Consider the following 27,839-nt stretch of genomic DNA (forward strand, 5'->3'; position numbering starts at 1 on the left):
ATTTGGCAATCTTCATTTAACTTCTCAATATTATTTCGAGTCATTAATATTTCAAGTTTTAAGGCTTATATTAAAATTAACTGGAGTTGAATATTTTAAAACTTTTTTGTACATTCCGTAATAAGAAACATAGATGTGTGTGCAAACCTGGCCACTTGAGCGATGTCATTTTGTTCGTCAGTAGCCATCTATACCTACTTACTACCCTACATCAATGTGCCTAATGCATTGTTTTAGTGGTCTAAAAACATCTTCGCATTATTGCCTTTCTAATGGAACCAGTTTGGGGCACATTGGTTGGATGGTTTCCAAGTCAATAATGGACATAGGTAGAAACATTTTTATGGTTTTTTTTTTGGCTTTGTGCTTTTTTTATTTTTGTTTTTTTTTTTTTTAATGAAAATGTTACAATAAAACTTAAAGCTAGCCTTATCTAATTACTATACAAATTATGCCCGCGTGGAATGGTGCCAAGAATACTGGCTGCATTTGTGGTTTTTAGAATAGGATTCTTTCAAAATAGAATTAGGACTTAGGAGTTATTAGCCTGTGATTTAGGGTTGGCAGATAAGTTTAATCATAGTGCCGTTAAATTTTACTGTCTAGTGCATACGTTTTATAGCGGTTCGGGGCGACATTGTCAACAGATCTTGCGCTCTTTACTGCTGCTGAAACGTTACTTTAACGGTTTTATAGTTTTCGTCGTTTCGACGTCGGTCACGGCTCCTTAATAGCCCGCGCTAAGTGCCCGCTCGGGGCTTACTGCCCTCAAATATTGTATGTTTTTCTCTTGCTTGCTAGATTTCCATCTTTACGATCTAGTTTTGGCTTTTTTCGCTTTATAACCTCTGAGATCCCATCTCTATTAATGATCGTGTACTCTTACTTTCAGCTTTATTATCTAAGCCACTGCATTCGTCGCTGAATTCGCTGTTGAATCTATACCCATATTATAAATACGAAGATCTGTTTGTTGGCTAATTGGTCTATTGGTTTATTCTTCAATCACATCGCAATGGAGGTTTTTTGTCCCGGAGTTCCCCCGGATTCTTAAAAACCTAAATCCAAGTCGTGGGTGTTAGCTAGTGCACACACAAACTAAGGTCCAAGTGACAAATGCATTTAGTTTCGTTTCTGTGTCAACATTACTAAGACCTTGGTAGAATTCGGTGGTAAAAGTTCCCGAACGATAAACATAATATTAAATGTCACTAAAGCCTTTGTAATTTCATTGATACCATGTGTGGCACCTAGAAGGCTTCTTTAATTAATTCTAGAACGGACGCTGCGCACGCGACTGTGACGTCACAGCCGAGTCGCGTCAACTGCACTCCCTCATCATTAATTTGTTGCACTGTTATTTATTACCATGCAGTTCTTTAATCACAATGTTAAATTAATAGTTTATAAATAAGTGGTACTTATTTACACTACCTTTGTAGGTTTTCGCGTGATTAATATAGAAGAAATAGAAAATATTGAGTTAAATAATTCCTACTAATATTACAAATGGTATAGTGTGTTTGTTTATTGGTTTTCTTTTAATTATTTCGTGGATTCACGTGGTTTTTTGATCTGGATTGAACATAGGAAACTTTTTCCAGGAAAGTCGTAGTTCCCACGGGATTTTTACACTGTAAAAAAGGAAAAATTCCCATCTTTGGGGACTTTTCACAATTCATATTGGGTTTCCCAACATTCGTACTAATTTTTAGTTCTATGCGAGTTATTGAATGAATGAATGAATGGATTTGAATGTCTATTATGACCGGACTATGGTATAATATATTATATCCCATGGTGAAAAATCTCCTTTTTTTATTCTGATCTTAATTCATATTTTTTATACATGAATTTACAGAATAATGATGAATGAATGAATAAGAGACGATACGGATACCTGTATGTTTAAATACAGAACTAACGAACAACAATTTTGAACTAAATAAATCAAATTGGCATGTTTTCGCCAGTCGTCAAATTGTTTCAGCATTTGAAATATTAAATAAAAAAGTTTTCTTTCTTTCTTTTTTTCTTTCAAATGCATCTTTAATTTAAAATTCAAATTCAAAGAATGGGCTCAGTTTACGCAGCGTCACTGCAACGACACATCAACTGAACTTTTATTAATTATTTCGCACTAATTAATTAATATTCACATTCATTAATCAGTGGCCACGTCACTAGTATAGCGGCAAGGAGGTGGACTCACCGCATTCCTTTAGAAACTACATTGTATTAACCTAATGGACAATGTTGTGGTTGGGTGAAGTTAACCCTTCTAAGTTCGTAGTGGTCTAAGAAATCTATGAAAATTTATCACTGGCAGATAATTTGACAGTAACAATAGATATTTTTATCGACAATTTTATCCACGAGGAAACCAGAATTTCATCAAAAAAATATAACATTTTATGCTTAATTACCTAGTAGCGTAATGAAGTGCTAAGTTAGTGTTTTAAATGGAAACAGTTTTGAACCGTGTTCACTTTGCATACGTTTTGAGTGCGGTCTTAGAGTAAATGTTTTTTGACATTTTTCTATGGATAGCCAACTACTTATCCCATAAAAAAGTCGATATGCTATCAACAAAGCCACGCAGATCATTAGAATTACTAGTATTGCTCCTCAGTTTCCAATACCATTATTATAATAAGATTAAGAAATAACTCGCTGTCATGATTTTATAGAAGCTGTCCGTGGCGTCAATAAAAATCTAATAATTTTATCGTCTATCGAATCGACCAACACAAGCTGAATTATTCATAGAGCTATAATATTGCAATACATCTCGATACAATGACCTATGAAACAAGCTTTTTACAAGTACTGAATTGATACCATGTTAAGAAAAAGTCTCATATATTGTTTGAAATTCTAAGATTTAAGCATTGTTTTAAAATTGCTAGAAGCGTGGGTAAAACGGGTGATGCCATATTTACCATATTTCCAAGAAACTAATCTAGGTAAATATATGATTTATTGACGTCATACGCTATACCCTGCTCAATATCTTCATGAGGTTGAGCCTTTTCTAAGAATACCTACCTCTTTCACTCTAATAGTTCTAGCAATTCCCAACAGAGGGTGTAATTTGCCTGATATACACGCTGAAATTTTAATTTTCCCGAAGCGAAATGATTTTGTCATAGTATTTCAATTTTGCCATACCCCTTCCAGGTAAGCCCGCTTCTATCTTAGACTGCATCATCACTTACCGCCAGGTGAGATTACAGTCAAGGGCTAACTATATCTAAATAAATAATAAATAAAATGTAAACATTTTCACTTTATCGGCAGCGCGGTGCGAGTGGATGTACCTACCTACTAATGACGTCTAGTGAATTACTATTGTTTCTCACGTTTTCGACGTGATGATTTTTTTTTAATTTTTTAAAACATAGTCATATAATTTTTTTAAGTTTAACCCTATATTTCGATAATACTACTAAAGGCAAATCGTTCTGTCGCGGGAAGATCACCACTAAAATTTCAGCTTGTATAATTTAAATGAAAAGCTACAATGTATTTTATACGTAAATACTTATTCATTTAATTCAGACTAACGCGTAGGAAGTGTAATCAGCAAAACGCTTGATTAGAGCTTGTCATATCCGTGATGAATGATGGTATTTTATAACATTTTTATACTAAATTAAAAACAGTCGAATATGACAAAGGATTAAATATTTTAAATAATAAAAAACTCATTATATTAGATGACTACAGGTATATTGTGGTCTTTAATTAACCGTTAACTTGTGCTGGACACGGTAAGAAAATAGTACGTACGATAAGAAAAGGCTGCGTGTTATCACTTAATCTTGACATTTATATTCTACTTCCTACTTTTCGAATATTTTATAAGTACTAAAACGTGAAGCTAGTCTTACCTAATTACTCTTCTTCTTCTTTATCTCTTTTACTAATCTATTGTTGGACAGTGGCCTTCTCATGCGCACGCCATTCTTCGTGTTGGGTGAGCCTCCTCTAAGTTAATTCCGTAAGCTTGGTGATGTTGTCGGACCACGAGATGATTGTTTTTCAACGTTTCTTTTTCCGGTATTCAAAGTACAGGTATTTTATCGTCTCAAAACAGTCTGTCTCGTCACATTCTCTTACCTTAAAAGAGTTAAAAGAAACCATAATGATTTCCACATGTACATTATCGGCCTCAAGTCACATAGCGACGAAAATCGTCCATAGCTTATTTACTGCATGCGGTATTTAGCCTCAGCTTGATTAAAGCATGTTTCCTTCAGATGCAAGGCGTCGCGGCGCGCCTTTGAAAAGCTATTTGAAAGGATTCCCTGCCAACTAACCAAGGAACATGTCAAGTTTCTCCTGAAATTATAGCCTGTATGTTCTTATTTACTGCACCGGATTACCCATTTCATGGAACTCAACGACAGTAATGTCGAAAACACTGAAAAGAATATGTCTGAGAAATATTTTACCAAGATGCTCATATAAAAGTCCTAAAGCATTAAAATTTGTAAAGCCAACATGTCTAAGCAAAATTTCAAATTTTTACTTATCTTTTTTTCAGTTTGACTACTTATAATACGAAACATTTTTTAATATATTTGCCACAATTGTTCTACTCTCGTTAACAAATAGACGATTCTAGAAATGCTAAACGTTTCGTAGTAGGTACCTATAGGAAAATTCGGGTAAAGTAAAACATACCAATCGATAAAAACCTACGTATAAAATAAAACTGGCTAAAATATATATTTTGCCCGTAATCAGCGATAAGATAAAGCGATATATTATCACCCGAGCGTTTAATATACAGATAAATGAGGTAACACTATCAAATAATATGATCACGTAGGGGTAGTTATGACGTTTTGAGCAACAAGTTAGGCGCCAGCCAGCCGGCCGTGCCGTGCAGGGCGGAATTTCAATCTGGCCGTGATGAGCAAAGGCGTAAATTACACGTCTTTTCCCTCTTTCAGTATTTTCGATATGGTCGACACCCGGGGCATGAATACGCGATGAATAGATCATAGTTTCGTCTGGCTCGTGTTTGCACATTTTTGAATATAGTCTCGTTATTAAGCTAACAGTCTAGTTTTTTCTTGTTATTTTTTATTTTATTTTTACTCCTTGATTTTCCGGGATAAAAAGTAGCATATGTCACTCTCTAGGCATTTAATTATATACTAACTAAATCACGTCGATCCGTTGTTCCGTGGTGTAATTGAAGGACAAACCAAATACCGACAAAGAAACACACGTTCATTATAAATGTTTGTAACTCACTCACACAAATTGTTAAATTTTTTCGAGAAATTCTGTAATTGGCCATATTTCTGTAATTAGCTTGTAAGAAACTTCTAGTGATGTTTCGTTGTAGATTTTCCTGTAATAAAAAAAAAAAATAACGTACCTCTATGAAAGTTTGGACTCTCTTATTATTTTATTTATATTTATAATATAATGGATAACACGCATGAATAATAATATGGATAGTTATTGTTAAACAATAATATTACGTAGTTAATTGGTATTATATCCAAAAATATTTTTTTAACTATCATCAAGCTTTAAAAGCAGAAAATAAAAGAAACCACCAAAAAACACAATCGTTACCGGTATCAATCAAACAAAATGCACGCCCACAGTTAATTTGTTCACATATAATTAATTGATATACATTCATGAGTAGGTACTAGGTAGTCTATTTTAAACATAGAGTCGATATTTTGTCGCGTAAATAATGAACTGGCGTCGCGCAACAAGTAGGGCGACGCGTCGGCGCCCGGACACTCTGCATCACAAGTTACTGCATAATAGTAAATGTTTTTATTAAAAACACTCAAGTAAAACTCGAGAGCTCCAGCACTTTTTACGCATAGAATCATTTTTGCGATAGGGTATTAAAAAAAAAACTTTTTTGTTGTATATATACGTTGAAAAGTTGGAGAGCTTAGCACTTTTGTCAACGCATCGAATCATTTTTGCGATAGAATATTGAGAAAAATACCTAAATTTGTTGTAAAATGTAAAATTGGAGAGCTTTAGCCGTTTTTACACATAGAATCATTTTTGTGACAGAGTATTGAGAAAAATACGTAATTTTTTTGCTGTATGTTGTAAAATTGGAGAGTTCTAGCCTTTTTTTACGCATAAAATCATTTTTGCTACAGAGCATTGAGAATAATTCCTAACTTTTTGTTGTACGTTCTAAAACTGGAGAGTTCTATCAACTGTGACTAGGTCTAGATCTAGGTCTCTCTATCCTGCAGTGTTAAGATCTTTTCAGATCCTATCCTGCAGGACTTCATTTCAGCGCTCAAGGATGGTACCCGGTTGATACAGGACAACAGCTTAAAACGCACACCAACATATAATATTAATTGTATGGTACTACCGTTACATTTTTAGTATCAAAATATTAAATAAAAAATGAACAAAAAATAAAGAAAAAATGTAATAGAAAAGTGTGTACAGCTATTGTGTTACAAGCTAAATGAAACCAGTTGTAACTTATGCAGTAGACTGTATTGGGTCAGTCGATTTGTGAACTTCCATAAAGTGCGCCGGTTCACTCGCTTTTCAATTTATTATTGCACATGGGCTTTGCCGCTTTCTCATTGTCAGTTGTAGATACTGCCTCCAATACGAACATACCTTTTGAACAAACTTCTATCTGTTCTATGATGGACATAGCTTGCCTGATATTGAATATTTTTAAAAGTTATTAAAAAGATAGAAAAAATGACATCGTAACATGATGTACTCTCCAAGATATCTCCAATTCGTGCGTGAGGGCCTGCTATTTTTAACCCCCGACCAAAAGAGAGGGGTGTTATAAGTTTGACGTGTGTATGTGTGTATCTGTGTATCTGTGTATCTATGTATCTGTCTGTGGCATCGTAGCTCCTAAACTAATGAACCGATTTTAATTTAGTTTTTTTTGTTTGAAAGGTGGCTTGATCGAGAGTGTTCTTAGCCATAATTCAAGAAAATCGGTTCAGCCGTTTGAAAGTTATCAGCTCTTTTCTAGTTATTACTGTAACCTTCACTTGTCGGGGGTGTTATAAATTTTTAATTTACACTTGTAATTCATATAATTTACGGGCGATGTTTTGACAATTTACTTAAATCAACTTTGGTATTACGTTATAATATTCCAAAACCTATAAGATGTTTTAACAAATTAAATATTTCAAAATTAATAATATTTTGGGACGTAAATTAACGTTGATAGCTTTACAATTTTGTAGTTTGTTATAATGTAGTTTATTAACGCACGAAGTTTCTTATTTGCCCTAAAACAGACATTTTTCAAGGGTCAACTTTCAAAAAGTATATTATTCTTATGTCGCTGTTTCTGGGCATGGATTTTGATTTGATAAATCTAAATCTGGCTTAGTTTTAGAACTAAAACAATAAAAAATTGAATTATCAGCGTAACATGTTTATATGTAGAAATGCGTAGGAAGTGTAACCTTTATCAGAAAAAAACGTTTATCAAACCACACCACTTAAGTAGATACCATTTTATTAAAAGGCATATTTGTTTAACTTAAAAACGATTCAAAAGGTTGCCTCAAAGACCAACGAACACGCAAAACAATTATATTCTACGTAAACAGAACTCCAGCAGTATTAGTATAATAACATAAATAACGCTGTCTAAAACAAAGATAAAACAAAGACAACTTTCATAAACATAAATGTATTTAGATAATCTTTTCATTAATACAGCTCGTAATAATATCGTGGCATTGTAATTGTTATTCCTCACGACTAAATACTACAAACTAACTCGGAGTGCTACGAAGCTACGAGGGTGCTACGAAACAACTGTAGATTCTCACTAAACTTTGTACCCTTAAAGTTAGAGATTTCTGAATGTTAAAGATTGAATAAATTATGATATGATTATATTTTACTTACTTCAATTGAAAAACTTTTGGTGCAGCTATAAACAAGTATTTTTTACATAATTATATTATTAAAACTTTATTTTTATTAATTTGCTGATCGGGGCTTCGGCCGGGTACAATTTCTTAACTGGTTTGAACTCTACGCGTGTCAGACGTAATTAGTAATTCAGCTTATCCTTTTATTCTGTACTAGCTGATACTCGCAATTTCTTCCACGTGAATTTAGCAAGTTTTAGTGATCTATTCGTCATCTAAACATGGCGACATCTAAGGATGAGGAACGATGTTAACAGTTCAGAAGTATATGTTTTATACATACATACCTACAGTACACCTAATCTATAAATTCCTCAGTAATATAAAAAGGCTTCCTATTTAGAATTCCTTTTATATAAATACACTAAGACATATATAACGGTATAGGAATCAGGAATGGTCCTCACCATAAGAGCGGGTACACGACAATCCAAATGCCAGTAAAGGTTGCAGGGCGCCGTAATGGCCGTCGGTTTCCGCTTTATTAAATTTCTTCGCAAACATACTTTTATAGACGGCCACTGATCTTTGTGAGGCATTGTCTCCACGTCTGTATCGCACGCAAATAGCGGAATAGGGACGTTTTATTATTTTTATAGACATTCACTATAAAATATAATCCAATGTCTGCGAACGCTCACTCGATGTTTGAGGAGGGGTGGTCCTACCCTCTGTTTTAAATGCGATGTGAAAATACTTATTCCACTTTATTAGATTCATATGCTTGGCTGGATAGGATGTTAATAATTTTTTTCTGTGAGATATAATGATATCCTCAATTTAAAAAACTTTTTTAAGTCAACAGGTTCACGGCTACTCCTAGCATAAGCTTAACTTTAAATTGGAGAGGACAGAGGAATATTAGCAGAGTGAACAATATAAAGTTCGCAAATTCTTAAAGAGAACGAAATAGCTACAATACTTTGCTTTCAAGGAGCTATTTAAAGTCATTATAGAAAACGACAAGTTTAATAAAGAAACATTGTATAGAAACACGAAACAATTCGCAGCACGCGCCAACTCGCTAAAGAGCAAACAGTGTTCATGCGTCGGTGTCGGCCGAGTCCCGTCGACTTATGGCTTCCTAATGAAGTTGTCACAGGGTGGGGTGCGGGTTGTAATGACATACCCGTGTCGCAAGGCGAGCCACCAATAAACAAAACGAAGACCTATAAGTTCCTGAAACGTCAGCGATACTTTATAACTAGCTTTTTTCTATTAATTGATTTAAGTGGATTAAATTTTTGTCCCCGTTGGATATTCCATGTCTCGTTAACGACACCACTGGGGTGTCGTGTACTTATTTTTTTTTTGCTAACGACACCCTAGTAGTGGTGTCGTCCAGTGGTGTTGTTGGCAAGACATAGGAATTTCTCTTAAACCATTCTTAGTTGGGTTACAGTGAACCTACATATTGTAATACCTCATATTTCCAGAACCAGTAGTTTATTCCATGCGTTGATAATGTACAGTTACTCAGGTTTGCCTTTTACTTTTCTGTGCATAAACTTAGAAAATAGATTTTTGTTTTAACCCTATGATCAATTTTTCATCCGTATTATGTAGTGTTTAAAAAGTATGTTTGTTCATTGCTGTATTAATTAGTCTTTCAATCGCGCCGCACCGGAGCCACAGATCAATGTAATTTTTGCATGGAGTGACATAAAATACTTTTTATCCCACGATATCGAAGGGTTTCCACGGGATTTTTAAAGACCTACTCGTAAATCAACGCGGATGAAGTCGCGATCTTCGTAATGTTCTTTGCAGAACTAAGGACAGTAACAAAAAAGTGATTTGTAATTAATTTAACTTCAATGTGGTTTAAGTTTGTTTCTAGTTATAGTCAAGACTCGGAAACTTGAGTCTTAAATCGAGTTTGAGTACCTATAAATACGTACTTACACAGTTTCAAAGAGCAGCATTTACACACGCATTCACAATGCACGTGTAGTCTTGTAGTAAGTACTTTAATTACTTTGCAAGTCGCATTTAAACGGGTATCTATTATCTACGTTGTAGGGAAGGTCTTCTTAATTTTAATTTATGCTTGAGTGAATCCTTTATGCCTTGCTGATTTATGGCATGCTGATAATGTTGTCGCCATACTCTTGTGTGTGGTTAGTCATATTAATATGCTTGCGTTTACAGTAAAGCTACCCCTGTGGTATAAACGTGGCGTTGTTTTTTGTATACAGTAGCAGTTTTGTTGTCAAATAATTTAATATTATGCATGGTATCTATCCTTTCACCATTATTTCATATTTTCCAATTTCTAAATTTGCCGGAAGGTCTATAGATGGCAGAGATTATTATGAACCATAAGGCTATACTTTGATTTCCCTCAGACGTAAGGCACAGTTAAACTTAAGTTAGGTTAAGTTAAAGTTATTTCGTTTTAAGTAAAGTACTTGTGTTTTGAGTAAAATTCAAAGGAAGTTCTATAGATTTCAGTCTCATGTCGCTTACTTCGTTCGTTCTTCGTATTTCGGTTCTAATTTTTATTGTTCTTACTTATTGTAAGCTAAAGAGTAGATCCAACTAGTTATACATCATTAGATAATATTATTTTGTTACTTTATTGATTGTAATGGTTGACATTTTTGATAATACCTAACGTCACGCAATCTTAACACAGCAGCCGACTTTTAACCGACTTAAAAGAAAGAGGTTCTCCATTCGACTCATTATATGTAATATACCGAACTGCTCTGTCTTTCTCTAATTTACCTACACCTGATATTAATATCTTATTGATGAATGAATGAATTGCCCAGCTAGTCACAAATAAAAACCTTAACCGAAATAATTCGACTGTAAAATTTTTTGCAAATACGAAGTAAAATGGCGCACGACAGAACAAGTTTTAAGCTAAAGGTATTTGCGATCCATAATCACTTTTCGCGCGATTTCCAATGGCTCAACACACAAGTGTAAAATAGGCACAGGGGTGTGACAAGTAAATACCATGCGATAACTACTTTATTTAAATTAAAAAATTTATTTTTTAACAAAAAATACAGATGTAATTTCAGCTACAGATTTTTGACTACCAAACAACTGACCAAATTAAAAAAAACACGACTGCCTTGCCTAAAACTAAAAAGGTAAAAAAAAATATATTCAGTGTCACTCGGAATGTTATAAGGATGTGAGATCTTTTCATATCTGGGTGCATTTGAAATCCTTGAAGCTTTAGTTTTAAGTTCACGTAATTAATTATCGCTACTACATCATTGTATTGCAAATTTAACAGTTGATTATTATCAGAAAGTGTACAAAAGTAGTCAATTTGAATAAATGATCTGACATACGTCCAAATCTATTTAGGCATTTAGAAGTTATGGCGGAGTAAATAAACTCACATACATACATAAATACGTAAACCCTGAAAACATTACACTCCATTTTTTAGGCAGTCGTATATAAAGACAGCAACGATCTTTACCTACAACAAAAAGTTCATTTTAATTGAAAGACTTTAAAAAACCGGCCAAGTGCGAGTCAGATTCGCTTACCGAGGGTTTCGTACTCGGGTATTTTTCCCGATATTTTGCACGATAAATCAAAAATTACTATGCATAAAAATAAATAAAAATATGTTTTAGAATGTACAGGTAAAGCCCTTTCATATGATACCCCAATTAGTATAGTTATCTTACTTTGAAAATTGAAACACATTTTTTTTTAAATGATGTAACTGTCACAGCCAAAGTAATAAATCCTGATATTATATATATTATCTAGTCATTATTTATAATGTCTACCCAATTTAGATAAACTGATAATTGACACAGAATTAATCACATTAACTAGCAATTTTATATAATTTCTTCGAAGACTTGGATGATGTAATAAAACAAGTAGGTACTTACAGGTAAATATTATAAAATTATATTTCAATTTGCCTTATGCATACCTAACTATATGTGTAGCAATATTATACTGTTTTGAGACTTATTTCGTGGTTTAATGACATAATTATGTATTATAACGGGTACATAGGTTAGGTTAGGTTAGGTTAGGTTAGGTTAGGTTAGGTTAGGTTAGGTTAGGTTAGGTTAGGTTAGGTTAGGTTAGGTTAGGTTAGGTTAGGTTAGGTTAGGTTAGGTTAGGTTCAAAGTTAGACCGTATTTATTACTTTGGCTAACTTTGAACCGCTATTATGAATAATATCCGGATAAAGTGATTAATTTATTACATTGTCTAGTCAATTTTGATATTATACATAATGACCAGTCATTATGTATAATAGCTATTTAATCACTATGACTGTAACATAACCACAAATTCCTGGTTTTCAGATGTATTCCTTAACTTGTGCTATAAGAGCTACTTATCTGCCAAATTTCATAATTCTATATCAACGGGAAGTACCCTATAGGTTTTCTTGACAGACACGACAGACGGACAGACAGACAGACAACAAAGTGATCCTATAAGGGTTCCGTTTTTCCTTTTGAGGTACGGAACCCTAAAAACAAAAAGATTCATTAATTTTAATTACTTAATAGTTTAAAGTACACGTAATTTAAAAACTTGTAAAGCTTAATTGGTGTAGCAACCCTGTCCGTGCCAGCACTCAGGCAGCTGGAGGTTCGTCTCTCGAACAAATTGCCGTGATGCCTCGCCATATTAAGTTAACGTCCACCCCTCCACCCCCCTCGTTCTTCGCCAACTTACTCCACTATTCCATTTATAATTTGCTTTTGTTGACAATAAAGATCATTAACTTTGATAAGAGAGTTATGGTGCAACTAACTTACATTTGGAATACCAATTTTCAGTCTAACGTATAGTGAATAGTGACTAAAGTACGAAGTATAAAATTAATCATTACGACCTTTTTCAAAACTAGTTTAACATCGATAGGAAATATTGGGAAGTCATGTTAATCTAATTAGGAGCAAAAGTTGTTATTATTATACTTTGGGTTAAACTGCGTACAGCTATGGTCTATGATTAGTTTAGTCATAAAGTATTTCAAAACTTAAATTTCTGAAATGAAGCTGCTATGAGGACCTAAATCAGTATGAACCTATTTCATTCCATTCAACTTAGTATTCATTCCAATACGATATCTGTTGACTTGAACTATACTTATAACCTAAAATAATAATGAACCTGTTATATATTCAAATTATTTTCGAGTTTATTGACGTCTCAAGCGTTGGTGAGAAGTGTTTTGTAATCAATACCGCGCTATACATTTTGCATTGCCAGGTAAGGGCGTATAAATGCCAATGTATAGGGAAAGCGAGGGGGCGTGAGGAAAGCTACCAGCGGAGGGACGGCAGAACAATGGCCACCATGACATTTAGCATGGAAGCGATTGTCACGGTACGTTAAAGTCGCCAGCCGCCGTACAACCGCTCTCTGCTCGGCTCCTCAAATACAAATCGTCAGTTCTTTATTTTTTTCTTTTTTTCTTTTATATTCTTGCAGACGTTTCATATCAGAGTTTTCTAATTACTTATCTACCCTGGCATTTAAGACTATATGATGTACTAAGTCTAGTGGCTTGGGCTGCGTGAATTTAGGTTCTTAAAAATCCAGTAGAAACTCTTTGATTTCCAGGGTTAAAAAGTAGCCTAATGTCCGTCCCCGGGATACAAGCTATCTTTGTATCGAATTTCATAAAAATTAATTGAACAGATGGGTCGTGAATAATCCTGAACTTTTGATTTTTCGGACAAAAAGTAGCTTACAGGCGTGCCTGGGATGCAAGCTGTTTTGTTCAAAGAAGCTAAACGGATAAGTGAATAGCTAGACACACTTTCGCATTTATAATATTAGTATGGAGGAATCAACGATGAGAACACGGCCTTAAAATAAAGGAAGCAAAGAAACTTATAAGCATACGAGACATAAATTGCTTAAATATTTCAAGCATATTGCTGTTGCGAAACGCGGCAATGTTTATTGGAAGTTAAAATTGGGAATGAGATTCTTGGAGGGTGAGGGAAATGAACCGTAGGCTGTTAACGAATATACCTCCGTACAGTAGGCTTAGTACAAAATTTTATATCTCACCAACATTGATAGTACCTGAACGTTGAAATACTTCAGCGTTAAATTAAAATGAACCTTAAATGTATTGTTTTTAAAGCTCTAGTTTGTCAATACAGGCAGCGCTCCAAGTGAAAACGTTGCGAAAAAAAAATCGGTGGTACTGAACTTTTTACTTTAAGTCAAGGAAATACCTTACGTTAATTTTACGCTGACGTTATTGTGTTTCGACTTTCGAATACAACCCTTGAGAGATATAAAATCTCATACTAAGCACACGGGGCTACAATTTCATTTCATCAATGGGTGAATTTCATGCAAGTGAATTTCGAAAACATATGAGTATATCCTAATTGTATACTGTTTTAATGTTTTCCAATATCTCAAAAATTGTTTAAGCGCAACTAATGAGCCCAATGAGATGAAAGCGATTCGAAAGCATATTTATGTAATCAAAAAAAAAATGTACAGGTGTTATATTGGGAGCGGTCAATGAGACGAATAGTCGTAAGTAATCTTAAGAGAAAATTCCTGTACCGTAAATACGGTAAATAAGGAAAAACACATTAACACCAGTGGGCGCTAGTTTTGCACCAACCTTCGACCAAACAGCACTCCTTATTGTTTTAGGATGACAATCAGAATACAAGTGCGTCTGAGCACTCATTCCTACTGACAGACTTAGCACTTTGTTCTACATTCGTAAGCAAAATCGTTGGGGCATTTAGGTCGAAGAATATTAACCCAGAATTGCAATTTTTCTTATTTTTAAAAGCACAAATACGGCTAGTTTCAGCAATGTCGGTGCTGTGTCATGAAGGCTTTGTTCACGTGCCGGCTCGCACCTGCGTCGCTTCGATAGTAAGCAAGCTAGGTACATTGCAAGACCAGAATTTCAACATTCAAATGCAGGTGCGGATCCAGCCCTCAAACAAGATCTCCCACAATCTTTTTCGGCTAAGTGCAAGTCGGAATATGAAATCGGTCATGATCGATATAGTTTATCCGTTTCTTTTTCGCTAAAACGTTGATAATTTCATCGATATCCATTTTTCATATTTGGGTACAAACTTGCATGCTTCAATGAGAAGAGATTATCTACTTCTATCAGCCTCAATAGACCGTGAAAGTGTGACGTAACAAGTCTATTAGGGTTGTGGGCATGCCCATCGTGCCCACAACGGTGGATCCGGGCTTGTCCAAAAAATTTAAACCTTTTATGCTGGACACATATAAAGCAGCAACCCGTAACGTGTCCAACACGGCTCGTAGGCAGTTGATGAAAGAAACTGTTTGAAAGCCTAAAACTGTACTGCAAATGACGCAACTGTCCACAGGCACTCACACCGTGGAGCGCGCATAAAAGCATAGCTGCTTGATCTTTTACATAACAAATTCGTCTGCATTTCATTCGAAGGAGATCGCAACAGCCACAATAAATGATAACTCAACTACGACAACTATGCTAAGGCCAAACGAATGAGGAGAACTCTTGAATACTCTTTTAAATGAAGAAGTAAGTTCTGTCTGGTGGGAGTTTCTGCCATGGCTAGTTATCACCTTACCTACCTCCAAAGCCGTGGCGCCAATCGATTTCCGGTACCATGCCGTGTAGAAATCGATAATGAGTTTGGATTTAAAACTTCCAAATCCCTTCCAAGTTAGCCTGCTTTCACCTTAGGCTGCATCGTCGCTTACCCCAAGATCGCAGTCAAGGGCTTACTTGTGATGGAATTTAAAAAATCTCAATTCATCGTATTAGGTATTTAAAAAGAAATAAGTATCTATATAATACGCAATTAGGATTTTACTCCAAGGATCGCCGAGTCGTTCGAACCTTTCTCAGCATTTCCGTACACATTTAAATCGACAAGAACATTTAAATCTCGGATAATTTCGTTGGGCTCCTCGTTTACATATTACAATAACTCCCGGCCTGATGTTGCTGACAAGCATTCACTGAGATAATCGCTTGTATTGTTCACGAAACCGTAATCCTTTTAAAGGAGCATTATCTGCCGTAATCGTGATGTAAACGAACTTTATTAAATTCGTCTGTTAACTTTGTAAACGACAAGGCACTCCTAAGAAGCATAATATGGTTATTGATATTCGTGTAGGCTATAGATTTCCAATTGATAGTAATAATAAGTCGATTGAGTAGTAGGAGATTATTACAAGGATATAGGTACTTTTAATATAGATATTTACTTTCAAGTCAAGAGTGAATATAAAATGCGTGAAATTAAATAAAATTTAGTTTTAGTGGTTATCAAAGAAGACGCGAATTTAAAAGAAAGAATAAACTTAAACAAAATGACATACACTTACTTATAAATAAAACACAACATAAATTCTAAATAAGCTATTACTATAAACACATTGCTTTCAGTGCCTTAAAATATGACTAATGCTGTAAATATAATAGCTATTAACGGATTTTTATAACCTCCCTCTTTTGGTGCCAAGGGGGAAGCTGTTATGTAGGCATTTTTATTTTATGCGGTGACACTCTGAACGGCAATAGGGAAATTGGATTGATACTACTTTTTAAGGCTTTTTAGACATGAACCGCGCATTTACGTCCAGTTCAATATTGGGTCTTTATGCTTTTATACTTTACTACAATAATTATTATTTTTATGTGGGAATATAACTTAAGGGGTTATTTATGCCTATTAATATAAGAAATTTTACACAAAAATATTAAATAATAGCAAGATATCTATGTACCTAATTTAAAACAGGTCTTATACTCACTATAGCTATAGAATGCGTTTAAGCCTGTTTTTGAAAAGTACTCGCTTCATTTTTGTTCGTACATGCTTTTTAATTAAATTAGACCTAGACTTTAACAAAGCCCGACAAAATTCAGTCCCGATAACGAAGCCACAGGCCTCTAGATGACTCGTATCAGAAAATAGCTGTACTTTCGAAGTAGTCGCGCGCCCCGAATTGCAAATGTTGCATCTCTATAAAAGATTTAGAGCTAAAGCAAAAATGTCTGTGATTTTTATAAAATGGTTTTCTAGCATTCCAAAATAGTATTTTATAAAATAGTTTTTGAGCATTCTAAAACACATAGTTAAATGAAACATCTTTACAGATTTTTTTCAATACTAAAATCTTACTAAAATAAAACTAACAAAACGAAAATCAAAAGGTCATCTCTTTAACTAAACAAAAATAAGGTAAACGATTAATTAGGCACCAATCTTTACCGAGGTTTTTTAACTATCACCGTGTTTTATTTAACTACTTGTAAAGGAAAGTGTGGAAGCCTTGTGGAAGCTTCTTTTTAAAAGAGATACCTACCTGTAGTTCGAAAGACGAAGAAAGCAAAACAGCGTACATTATCCGATTTCAATAATGTTTGAGGGCAAATCGTGTGAAAAATAAAACGGAATATCAAACTTGTGTAACAGTTGGTAGCACGGTGCAAAGTTGGCAGCACTGGCATGGATGGCCCGCGGCGGTGCCCAACTTTTGCCCTATATTGCCCGAGATATTTCCTACAACCGATGTTCCTGTTTCGAATTTTTCAATACTTTAAAAGTGCATTTTAATATCACACGGTTGTTTAACTACTTCTGTTTATATTAGCCGATGCCCGCAACTTCGTCCGCGTGGTTTTAGGCTATCAATAATCCTGTGGGAACCCTTTAATTTCCGGGATAAAAAGTATATACCCATGCAGAAAATCACGTTGATCCGTTGCTCCGTTACGATGTGATTGAAGAACAAACCAACGATCCAACAAAGAAACACACTTTCGGATTTATAATATGGGTAGTGATCAATATAAAATAGGATTAGGAGGCGCATGTGGCCTAGTTGTGACAAGGCATATCAATCGATTGCGATGGTTAAGCGGCACCGTCCCGGTTATAATATAAACTGTAAAAACCTAGGAATCTTCTGTTAATCGAGTTGTATGCGGAAGGATCTAGGAACTCACCGCATTATTATCACAAGAAAACTCCTAAAACATTATGTATGGAAAGGGGTCACGACGCTCAGCAGTGAGGAATGTGAAGCAGATTATTGTGATGTAACGATATTTTACCAGCTAACACTCCAAAGCCAATTTACCCAAAGGGATCTATATTTCCTAAAGTTTTTTGTTTGCCCAGTTGCAAACGAGCGTAAGGAAATAAAACAAAACAACTGTCATCAACGTCAACTCCACGTTCGCACTATTGTATTGATTTTGGTTTGTACAAACATATAGCTTAATGTACGCGACTGTACAGCCGACTCAGTACTACATACGAGTAGACAAAGTCAATCGAATCTTCCCTTTATCCAGAACCGGTTAACACGTGAGGTTGTAGCAACACTATACATTATTTACGACAAGCCGAGGCCCGCGACTTCGCCCGCGTGGATTTAGGTTTTTGGAAATCCCGTGGGAACTCTTTAATTTTCCGGGATAAAAAGTAGTCTATGTGCTAATCCAGGATATTATCTACCTCCATTCCAAATTTCAGCCAAATCTGTTTAGTAGTTTTTGCGTGAAGGAGTAATAAACATACACACACATACACACAAACTTTCGCCTTTATAATATTAGTGTGATTAGTGTAAAGTGTGATAGTGTGATTATATAATTCATTTTGGACGCTATTTTTATAAAGAAGCATTTTATAAAATAGTGTAAATGAAAATCGTCACTATTCCCAAACTGAGCATTTCGCTGTAATGACGATAATTTCAAAATTCTACTACTTCTGGACCGTTTTCATTTCGCTCGACGAAAATGCTCTTTATTCCCTATCTCATGGGAATTTTGGAAATTCCAGCCTTATTCCTTGTCTATATTATAAAGGGATAACTTCTCTGTGCTAAATTTCAGTTTAAGTCAGAGTCCAAGGGCCCAAGCTGGGCGTTATTTTGTTGAGTCAGTCAATGAATAAGGAATTTTTGTTTTATATATTTAGATTAGTTTCAAAAATGTTATAATTAAATAGTAAGTAAAACATAATATTGTCCAAACTGATGTTTTAATGAGCATCATCTCAAAATCACTATCACAACTCGAAACTTATTTTTAAACCAAAAACTACACTTTACGAAAACAATGTAACAAAAGTACTCATAAAACAAAATCTCTTCAGACAGTTGAGAACAAAAATTAAAAAGGAAAGTTTAATCATGCCGAGCAGTTTTAACTGGTATAGTGAAGTTTATAATCTAGAATTCCCAGCGCAAACTCAACAAGAGGTTTGCTTGATAAATGATGCGCCACTGCAATGAGTCTCCATCACTGCGCGATATAGTAATAACCGCTATTCCTCGCTTTTCTGTTTTCTGACAGTTTTTTTTGCCCACTATTATCTAGGAAGAAAATTTGATCTTCAAACTTTTATTGAATTAGGTACAGATCATTTATTTATTATTTACTAGTTCACACAAACCAGCTTCACTTGAGTGAAATTTAACAGAGTTTGTTGGAAGATGTAAATTCCAACAATCGTATAACACGTATTTCTTCATTTTTAACTGAATGCCAAAATACCAATTTTCAGTGATATAACGTGAGAAATCAGAGAGCAAATTCAACATGAGGTTAGCTAGATAAATGAAGCAATGCTGCAATGAATCTCTGGGAAAACAGAAATATATGAGATTCCAGGCCTTATTCAATTATGATCTTTTATTGCAATTACATAAAGGCCCTGAATACAAGTGACTTTTATTAAAATGATAAACATACTCGTAATTCAGAATGAAAAAAATTTGCAGTCAGTGGAGACTGATAACAGGTTTTTCTTTTTGGATTTTCATATTAATTGTAGTATCTTAAATTAAAATTTCATAATTTATCAATTCCAACCATTAACATTAGTAGTCTAGCTACATCTACCGGCACTCCGACTATTACCATATGACTTCAAAATCTGGAATAGGTAACATGGTTGCTTTACAGACATGCTTATGTCGATGACGTTTCCTTGAAGTTTTCACCCATTTAAAAATCGCCCAACGCCCAAAGAAGTTTCACTTAAAAAAAATCAAACTAAATAACAATATTGTATACCTAATCTTTATTTAAAGTTAAAATGCGTTTAGAGTAATACTTATTTTAAATTCCAACATTAATATCCAACAATTACCTACACACGGACGTACACGACACAGAAAATTCATGGAGCAACAGCTCTGTAGTGATTTATCCTTGGATTTTCCGTTCTTTTCGCTTGCATGTATGGCAAAAAGTGTCGTTGATACAACTAACAACGTTATTGTGTTCGAACTTTGAACCCGCCGATGATAAATGCGCGGGTGGTAGCAGACTGCGGATGCTTGCATGCTGCTTATCACGAAACTCGCTTATGCATGGGGAATTTATTTAGAATTGTAACTTAAAATCCTTCGAAAATTCACCGACATTGTGTGACTGAATGTTATCTATTTCCATTCGAGCTTGTACCGAAGCATAACTTACGTCATCGAACACTATAAAGAAAATAGAACTTCGACTTCGCTTGAAGTTTGGTTACGAAACGTGGCACCAGTATGAGCAACGTAAAGAGATATGGCAACGTAATGAAATAATAATGTAAGAAATGCTTTCGTTATAGGTAAAAGCTTACAATCATAGATGTGAAAATTCGCATTCCGTGCAAAACCAGTAAAATATCAGCGCTATTGCTCTTGGTTATAAATTCCAAGTTAAATTAATGTAGAAAACGATTGTATGAGTACTAAGTGCGAAAATTGAAAAATCACTTCCCGTGAAAAATCGTCGTTTCAACGAATGAAAATGTTTTAAAAGTAGCAATAATACCCACCTCTACTAGTAGTAGTACGCATATACATACTTATTTGCAGCGCCTATTGACCGTGCGAGGCGTAGACGCAAACAGCACCCCTCCTCCACCATATGTCCTAAACGACATTGCTCACTCATGTCACTCCTCAATAACGTTTACGTTTTACTGTCTTTACGAGTAGGTATGGTACAATGTATACATGATCGTTTTAATGGGTCGGTAGGTACATTAGGCGAAACGAAAATACGAAGCAAACGATTCACCATCCTCATCATCTTTAACAACAACCCATAGCTAGCCCACTAGGTACCTACGACCACGAGTCTTCTCTCAGAATGAGCAGGAATGTAGGCCACGCTGGCTAAGCGTGGATTGGCAGGCTTCACACACCTTTGAGAACGTTACGGAGAACTCTCAGGCATACAGGTTTCCTTACGACGTTTTTCTTCACCGTTAAAGCAAGTGATACAGTATTTAATGATTTAAAGCTCACATAACTCCGAAAAGTCAGAGTTGCGTGCCCCAGACTCGAACCCCTGATCCCCCGATTAGAGAGCCAACGCGACGGACATCTTAACTACTTACTTAGTAAACTATTACCACTTTTTTGTAAACCATTACGGTCATTTATTGTGTGGTTTCAAAATATATTAAACCTTATGTGTGTAAAAGGCTACTGCTACATGAATTAAATTAATTAAATTAAAATTTTAAAAAAATATTTAAAAAAAATCTACGGTTAGGATTAGGAACTCGTAGTTAAGGTTAGGTTAGGTCCTTTTGAATTTCAGTCTACCTCCTAACCATATTATATTGGGGCTTGACTCAATAAATAGGTTTCATGTTTCTTGTTTAGTGTTCCGTAGTATTTAATTTGATGCTTATCATAAAGTTCATTACAGCCCCGTTTCCGACCCATTCCCGAACAATAAAAGCAAAATACTATCAAGAAAAATGAAATATAATTAAAGCAAAATTGTTCGTCGTAACTAGTTATGCGAACGTAAAACTCGAATCTTCATTTTTATAGACGAAAATCAAATAAAGTACCCCAGCTGTCGTCAGTGCAGTTGCAAAGGATTCATGTGTATGTCCTTTCTTCTTCGTCATATACGTAATGAGAAATGAAAACGGAAAATTGGAATGGATCCTAGACAGTCCTCTTTATATCAGTACGTAATTTTTACTCCAAACAAAGATTAAACCAATTTATTAAAGTACTTACATGGATCGCTAAAATTGTTGTCTGTCCGAAGCGTGTTGATCTTCACAATAAAGGTTGTATTGCACCGCAAATATTGAGTCCAGAACACAACGTTCCCGGCTCATTTCATCAGTGCTAAACCGCAATCGCCGTTCCTTATGGACTCAATTGTCTTGTGTAAAAGGCCACCAACTCTTACTTGGTTCTCGGCTTTTGCTCTATCTAATGTTGCAGACAACGTTAAAAATGTCCGGATATAAAACTCAATTGGTGGTGGCGCGGTCTAATCAAAGATTTTTTATTGGTACATTTTTTGCTTTCCGCTCGTCGTGTAGTGAAATATCAGAAAGTTTTCGAGGAGAAACAATAGAGGGATATCTGGAAATGCTGAAATAATAGTACAAACGCACAACGCGATCTCTAATCCCAAGCGGGTTTGAAAGAGCACGCGCCGTCAGACTTCCATTGAGCCTGCTCTGGATAATTTACAATTTTGAGTTCAAATTCAGGAAGATCAAAATTGCTACTGTTAGGTATTAAAACAGGAAATCGGTCTCAAATCTTCATTATAAATAGCTTCAGCTTAAGAATATTGTATTACTAGATGATACCCGTGACTTCGTTCGCGTGGATTTAGGTTTTTTAAAATCTCGTGGGAACTCTTTGCTTTTCCGGGATAAAAAGTTGCGTTTGTCAATTTTCGATTTGTATAAACAAATAAAGGTTGATTCAGCATCATTACAGAAAAACACAAGAGAAAAATACAAAGATGACTACAAAATTAAACTGAAAACTACAAATTAGAAAATTAATGCTGCAGTATATACAGTATTTGACTGCGAAAAAGTGCAATTTAAAATAAGTAAATAAATATAACGTACCCACTTCTATTTTAATATGTATTAAATCATTGGTGAGATTACATTTAAATCGATGAATGTCATCTCAAACGCAACGTTCGAATCCGGCGATTCGAATGTAAATATGAGCGAGCTGCGTTATGGAATTAATATTTTGATTGGATTAATCTATTAACACAATATTCCAATGCACAAAGCTCTCCTCGGACGTCGGCCGCACGTGTGATATACGAGGATACTCGTTGTAATAGAGTTGTGCCTGAATTTCAGTCCGTCTGTCGATAATAGCGATAACTTTCAATGCATTCAATATATCATTATGACGTATGCGTAAACATTTTGTGTTGCTACCTACTAAATCATAGCTTTTCTATACGAGTTTGAAAAGAAATCTGTTGGATATCCTTTACAAAACTTAATGACAAATAAACATTAAAACCGGTTCGATAAAGTTTATAGGTATCTTCCAAATGGCTTAGAGGAATAACATACTTTCACGGAATTTTATCTGACCGCGATTGAGCGAATAAAAGAGCTTTTGTTTCAGTTCAGTAACGTATGTATGAATTAAAGTAAACAACATATTTATTTATAATGAATTTTAATAAATCGCTTGCATTCTTTTGGAAAATGATTAGACAGGACCTGTTTAATATAAATTGAAAAACTCCTCGTCTTTATAATTTTTGATGAATAAAGGTCAAAGTCTAATGAACCATGGGTCTTAATTATTTTTTGTAGGTTAAAAGGCTACTTCTTATACATGTGATCCTTTTCCGTACCTGAAGAGTGCCAACGGGGCCCTACTGCGCTGTCCGTCCGTCCGTCCGTCCATCCAGCTGTCTGTCAGCGGGCTGTATCTAATGAACAGTAAATAGGCAGAGAGTTGAAATTCTCACAGAATGTGTATTTCAATTTTCGTTATAACAACAAGTAATATAAATTTGAAAAAAAAATTAAAAAGTGGATTACGATGGTACGGAACCCTACGTGTGTGAGTCCAACTCGCACTTGACGGTTTTTTTCATTGGTACCGTTTCAACATTCATCTTCTACCATTAGAGACCTTTTTTTAGATAAATTTTTGACCTTTTCTGCCAAAAATAAAATACTGAGTACTCGTAGACGCGGCCGCGTCACCACTGGAATGTACCAACACTATGTGCATGACACGAATGTGATTTTAATGTTAATACTAGAGCTGGGTAGTGGATATCTGGACATCTACTGGCCGGAGTTAATTTCGTTTTTATAACACCACAAAACCGAATGATCTGTTTACTAGCGGGTCAGTAATAAAAAAAAGGGGCCGTGGTGGCCATTACAAGGCGAGTAGCCGTGCCGCCCGACGTCGCCCCCTATCGGGTTACAAGTGAAATGGAGCGCGGGGGGCGGTAACAGATAACGACCAATACAGCCGATGGTAAATGTCAACCCAATTATATTTACCACGGAAACTCCATCTGGTAAAATCCTTTTACATTTTAAAGGACAGTTTTTAACATAGAGTAAGAAACAAGAGCATTCTTCCTAATATTATGCGTAAGAGACCGTGATCTCTCTCCTATAGTAAAAAATCCAGCCTTATTCTTTATCTACGTTGTAAAGGAAAGCTCTACCAAAATTTCAGCTTTACATCCAAGGGTTTGGGCTGGGCTTTGACCCGTGTAACCTATTTTGACGAAATCTCGAACATTGCACCCTGAAGACAAACATAGGCTACTTTTAATAGCGAAAATTTTGATGTTTCAGTATTAATAGTAGCCTATGTCCTCTCTCGGGAGATTTTTGAAAAACCAAAACCTACGCGGACGCAGTCAGAGGCAGGTAGTATCAAATAGCTACTTTATTTTCCTTGCGTACACCTCTTTCACTCTTTGTATAATTTCAAAGTGACTTTTTTATTTGAATATACTTCACAATTCCCTAGAAGCTGAACCACTCCCCTGCTAGTACAGACGTGGCAAACTATATCATAATATCTTTTGAAGGTACATATTTTATCATATCAAAGCTTTCATCATCTATCATGTTTCGACATGTTTACGGATCCAGTGTTTATTGACTATCGCATTGAGCGATCGCATTCATTATTCTGATTATGGCAACTCTATTGTGCCGTCTCTTGCTTACAGCGTGCTTTTATTTAAATTACTTACTTTCCACTTTGATACTAGCTGGGTATTGAAATAAATATATAAGTATTTACCATTTACTAAGAGATCCCAAGGCCTCGCAAAGGTCTAAACACCCCCTACATAGTCAAAATTCCACGGATTCGTACCTACGAAGCGATTCGCTTCCTACGTTTTTAATAGGTACACAATACACACTGCAAGGATATGGAATGCCCTTCCAGTTCCGACTTCCGCTAGCTTTCATATTAGTAGTGTCAAATGTCAAATGAAGAGTAAATAGGCACATTCTAGGCAGGTGCGCTCTACCTTAGACTGCGTTCGTTGTTAGGTTTCTATGGTAAATTAATATTTTTCAAAAGGAAGTTTTAAAATAGACATTTTGTGTGGGCGGATATCAATATCGAATGCCGAGCTGAAAAACATTGGCGAGGAGAAGTCGCTTTCAAACCTGTCAAAAGTGACAGGAAAAAGGGCGGGAAAATGTCGCCATAATGGATGTGTCAGCGGCATCACGACAAAACGAGGCCTATTGGCATGCACGGGGTTAGATCCACTCCCGGAGGATTAGGCAGTTTTAGATTTCGATAAAATTTTTGAATATGTTTTATTTTTTAACCAAATAATATAAAATGGTTCGACAAGTATTAAAACTCGCCGTTATATCGTTCATTAATCAAAACAGCTATAATTCAGAATACAATAACGTGTAATGTCAACTGTTTCCAATAAAGGACCATAAAATTTTTTCCTCACCCAATATAACCGACGAACTTGATTAATTAAGCAATTAACGCCATCTATTGGATCTTACGCTTGTCTCCTGACCGCAATCTGTCACGATCCGCCACACGAACTGGACGTCTCTTGTCGCATAAATACTTTCTCGGTTGTTTATGGTGGTAATCTTTACTCGGTAGTCTATAGAGACATTGCCAGGTCTGTGAATGCAAGGTGTCTATGTTCTTTAATCTTTTTTTATTCCGATACAAGTAAGCCCTTGACTACGCTCTCATCGGGTGGTAAGTGACAATGCAGTATAAGATGGAAGTGGATTAACTTTGAAGGTGTATGATAGTTTCATTAAACCCATACCCATGGGCAATGATAGGTTTCTACACGGCATCGCACTGGAAGGCGAAATCGCTTGCCGGCACAATAAACTAAGATAAGAGAGCTATGGAGAGGGCGCTTAGGAGTTTCCCTGAGAAATAGATCTGAAATGAAGAGATTCGCAGGAGAACCAAGTTCACCGACGTAGTTACAAAGTGTCAGTGGGCAGGCCATGCTTGTCGTAGAGGGGATAACCATTGGAGCTTAAAAGAGACCGCGTTTAAGTACTCGTAGGTCTAAGCGTAGTATGGTATGCCCCCAACACGATGGTTAGCTATTTTTTGATAAACCCCAAGTTTATAAGTTAATCTAATTCTTGGTTTTTTTTTTCAGGTAAGCCACGTACATATGCATGGATCACTTATTATATGAGGTAACTTTTGCCAAATTGATTTAGAAACCATAACGGATGCCGTATTGGAATAAATTTTCACCAAAACCTACTCAGTTATGTTTTCACGGCTGCTCTGCTAGACGATGATGTTTAGGTGGATTATAGATTAATCGGTTTGTACCCGATTACGCACATGACATCATAGGGTGTGGTGTACTACATCACGATATATAGCAAATAGATCTTCGAACTATTGGCATGAATTATATTTTATACGTGTGTCTACTATCTTCCATACTAATATTGTAAATGCAAAAGTGTTTCTGTCTCTCTGCCTGTCTGTCTGTCTGCCTCCCTGTTTGCTAGCTTTTCTTGCCCCATAGTTTATTTTATTTGATAGGAAGGCAATGTTATTTTATGACACCTTATTTAAACGTTTAATTCTATCAATGCATACTCACATACAGGCTAATTCAACATGAATTATCTGAAACTTCTCCATATTTATATCCTTAAATCACAGCATATAATTCCATCAAATTGTGACACTGAATTGAATATATTGAACAAGATAATCCCACGTCCAAACGTAGGTATAACTTTAAAAACTTAATAAAAGCAAAAATTAATCGCCAATGAAAATTGCCGGCGATCCGTGAAATTACAATTTCAACGACGTTGCTTCATGTGATGTAAACACAAATTCATAATACTTACTCCTTTATATTATGTAGGTAGGTACACCTTTATATTGTGTCGTTACAAAGTCTTGCCACGTTTGAACTCGAAGAGAATACCTCATATTATCTATTAAGGCACCTTTGTTTGTCTTTTGAAATGTGATTTTTAGGGTTCCGTACCTCAAAAGGAAAAACGGAACCCGTATAGGATCACTTTGTTGTCTGTCTGTCTGTCTATCTGTCCGTCCGTCGCGCGTCGTGTCTGTCAGGAAAACCTATAGGGTACTTCCCGTTGATCTAGAATCATGAAATTTGGTAGGTAAGTCTCTAGGTCTTATAGCACAAGTACAGGTATAATCTGAAAACCGAGAATTTTTGGTTAGATCATTAAAAAAAAAATGTGTTTCAATTTTCATAGTAAGATAACTATAAAAAATGGGGTATCATATGAAAGGGCTTTACGTGTACATTCTAAAACCGATTTTTGATTATTTTTAAGCACAATAGTTTTGATTTATCGTGCAAAATGTCGGAAAAAGTACCCGAGTACGGAACCCTCAGTGCCGCCAGTCAGACTCACTCGCACTTGGCCGGTTTTTGTATTTGGAATAAAAGTACGTTTTAAATTTAATTTTCACCAAAAATATTTTCAATTGAATGGAAGTGTTTAACTAGTCCTGAATTTTAGAATTCTTAAATTAGCAGCAATTACTGCAGAATTCCAAAATTCATAAATATAAAATACATGGTAAACAGTATTTGCTTAGAGCCTGTTCAGTAGTATGTAGAGT

General features: G+C 35.3%; 1 protein-coding gene and 1 long non-coding RNA gene across 2 annotated transcripts in view; one reads left to right on the forward strand and one right to left on the reverse strand.

Moving 5' to 3' along the window:
* Positions 1-27,839, forward strand: part of LOC123872522 (matrix metalloproteinase-2-like) — a 244,011-nt gene that overhangs the window by 156,350 nt on the left and 59,822 nt on the right. The gene's annotated exons all lie outside the window — the stretch shown is intronic.
* On the reverse strand, positions 25,613-26,955 carry LOC123872533. The gene is made up of 2 exons (XR_006797493.1): positions 26,830-26,955; positions 25,613-25,862 (listed from the first exon to the last, which is right to left on the reverse strand). It is a non-coding gene; the product is annotated as an uncharacterized LOC123872533 (long non-coding RNA).

This window comes from Maniola jurtina, chromosome 15 (assembly GCF_905333055.1).
Source record: "Maniola jurtina chromosome 15, ilManJurt1.1, whole genome shotgun sequence".
Taxonomy (NCBI): Eukaryota; Metazoa; Arthropoda; class Insecta; order Lepidoptera; family Nymphalidae; genus Maniola; species Maniola jurtina.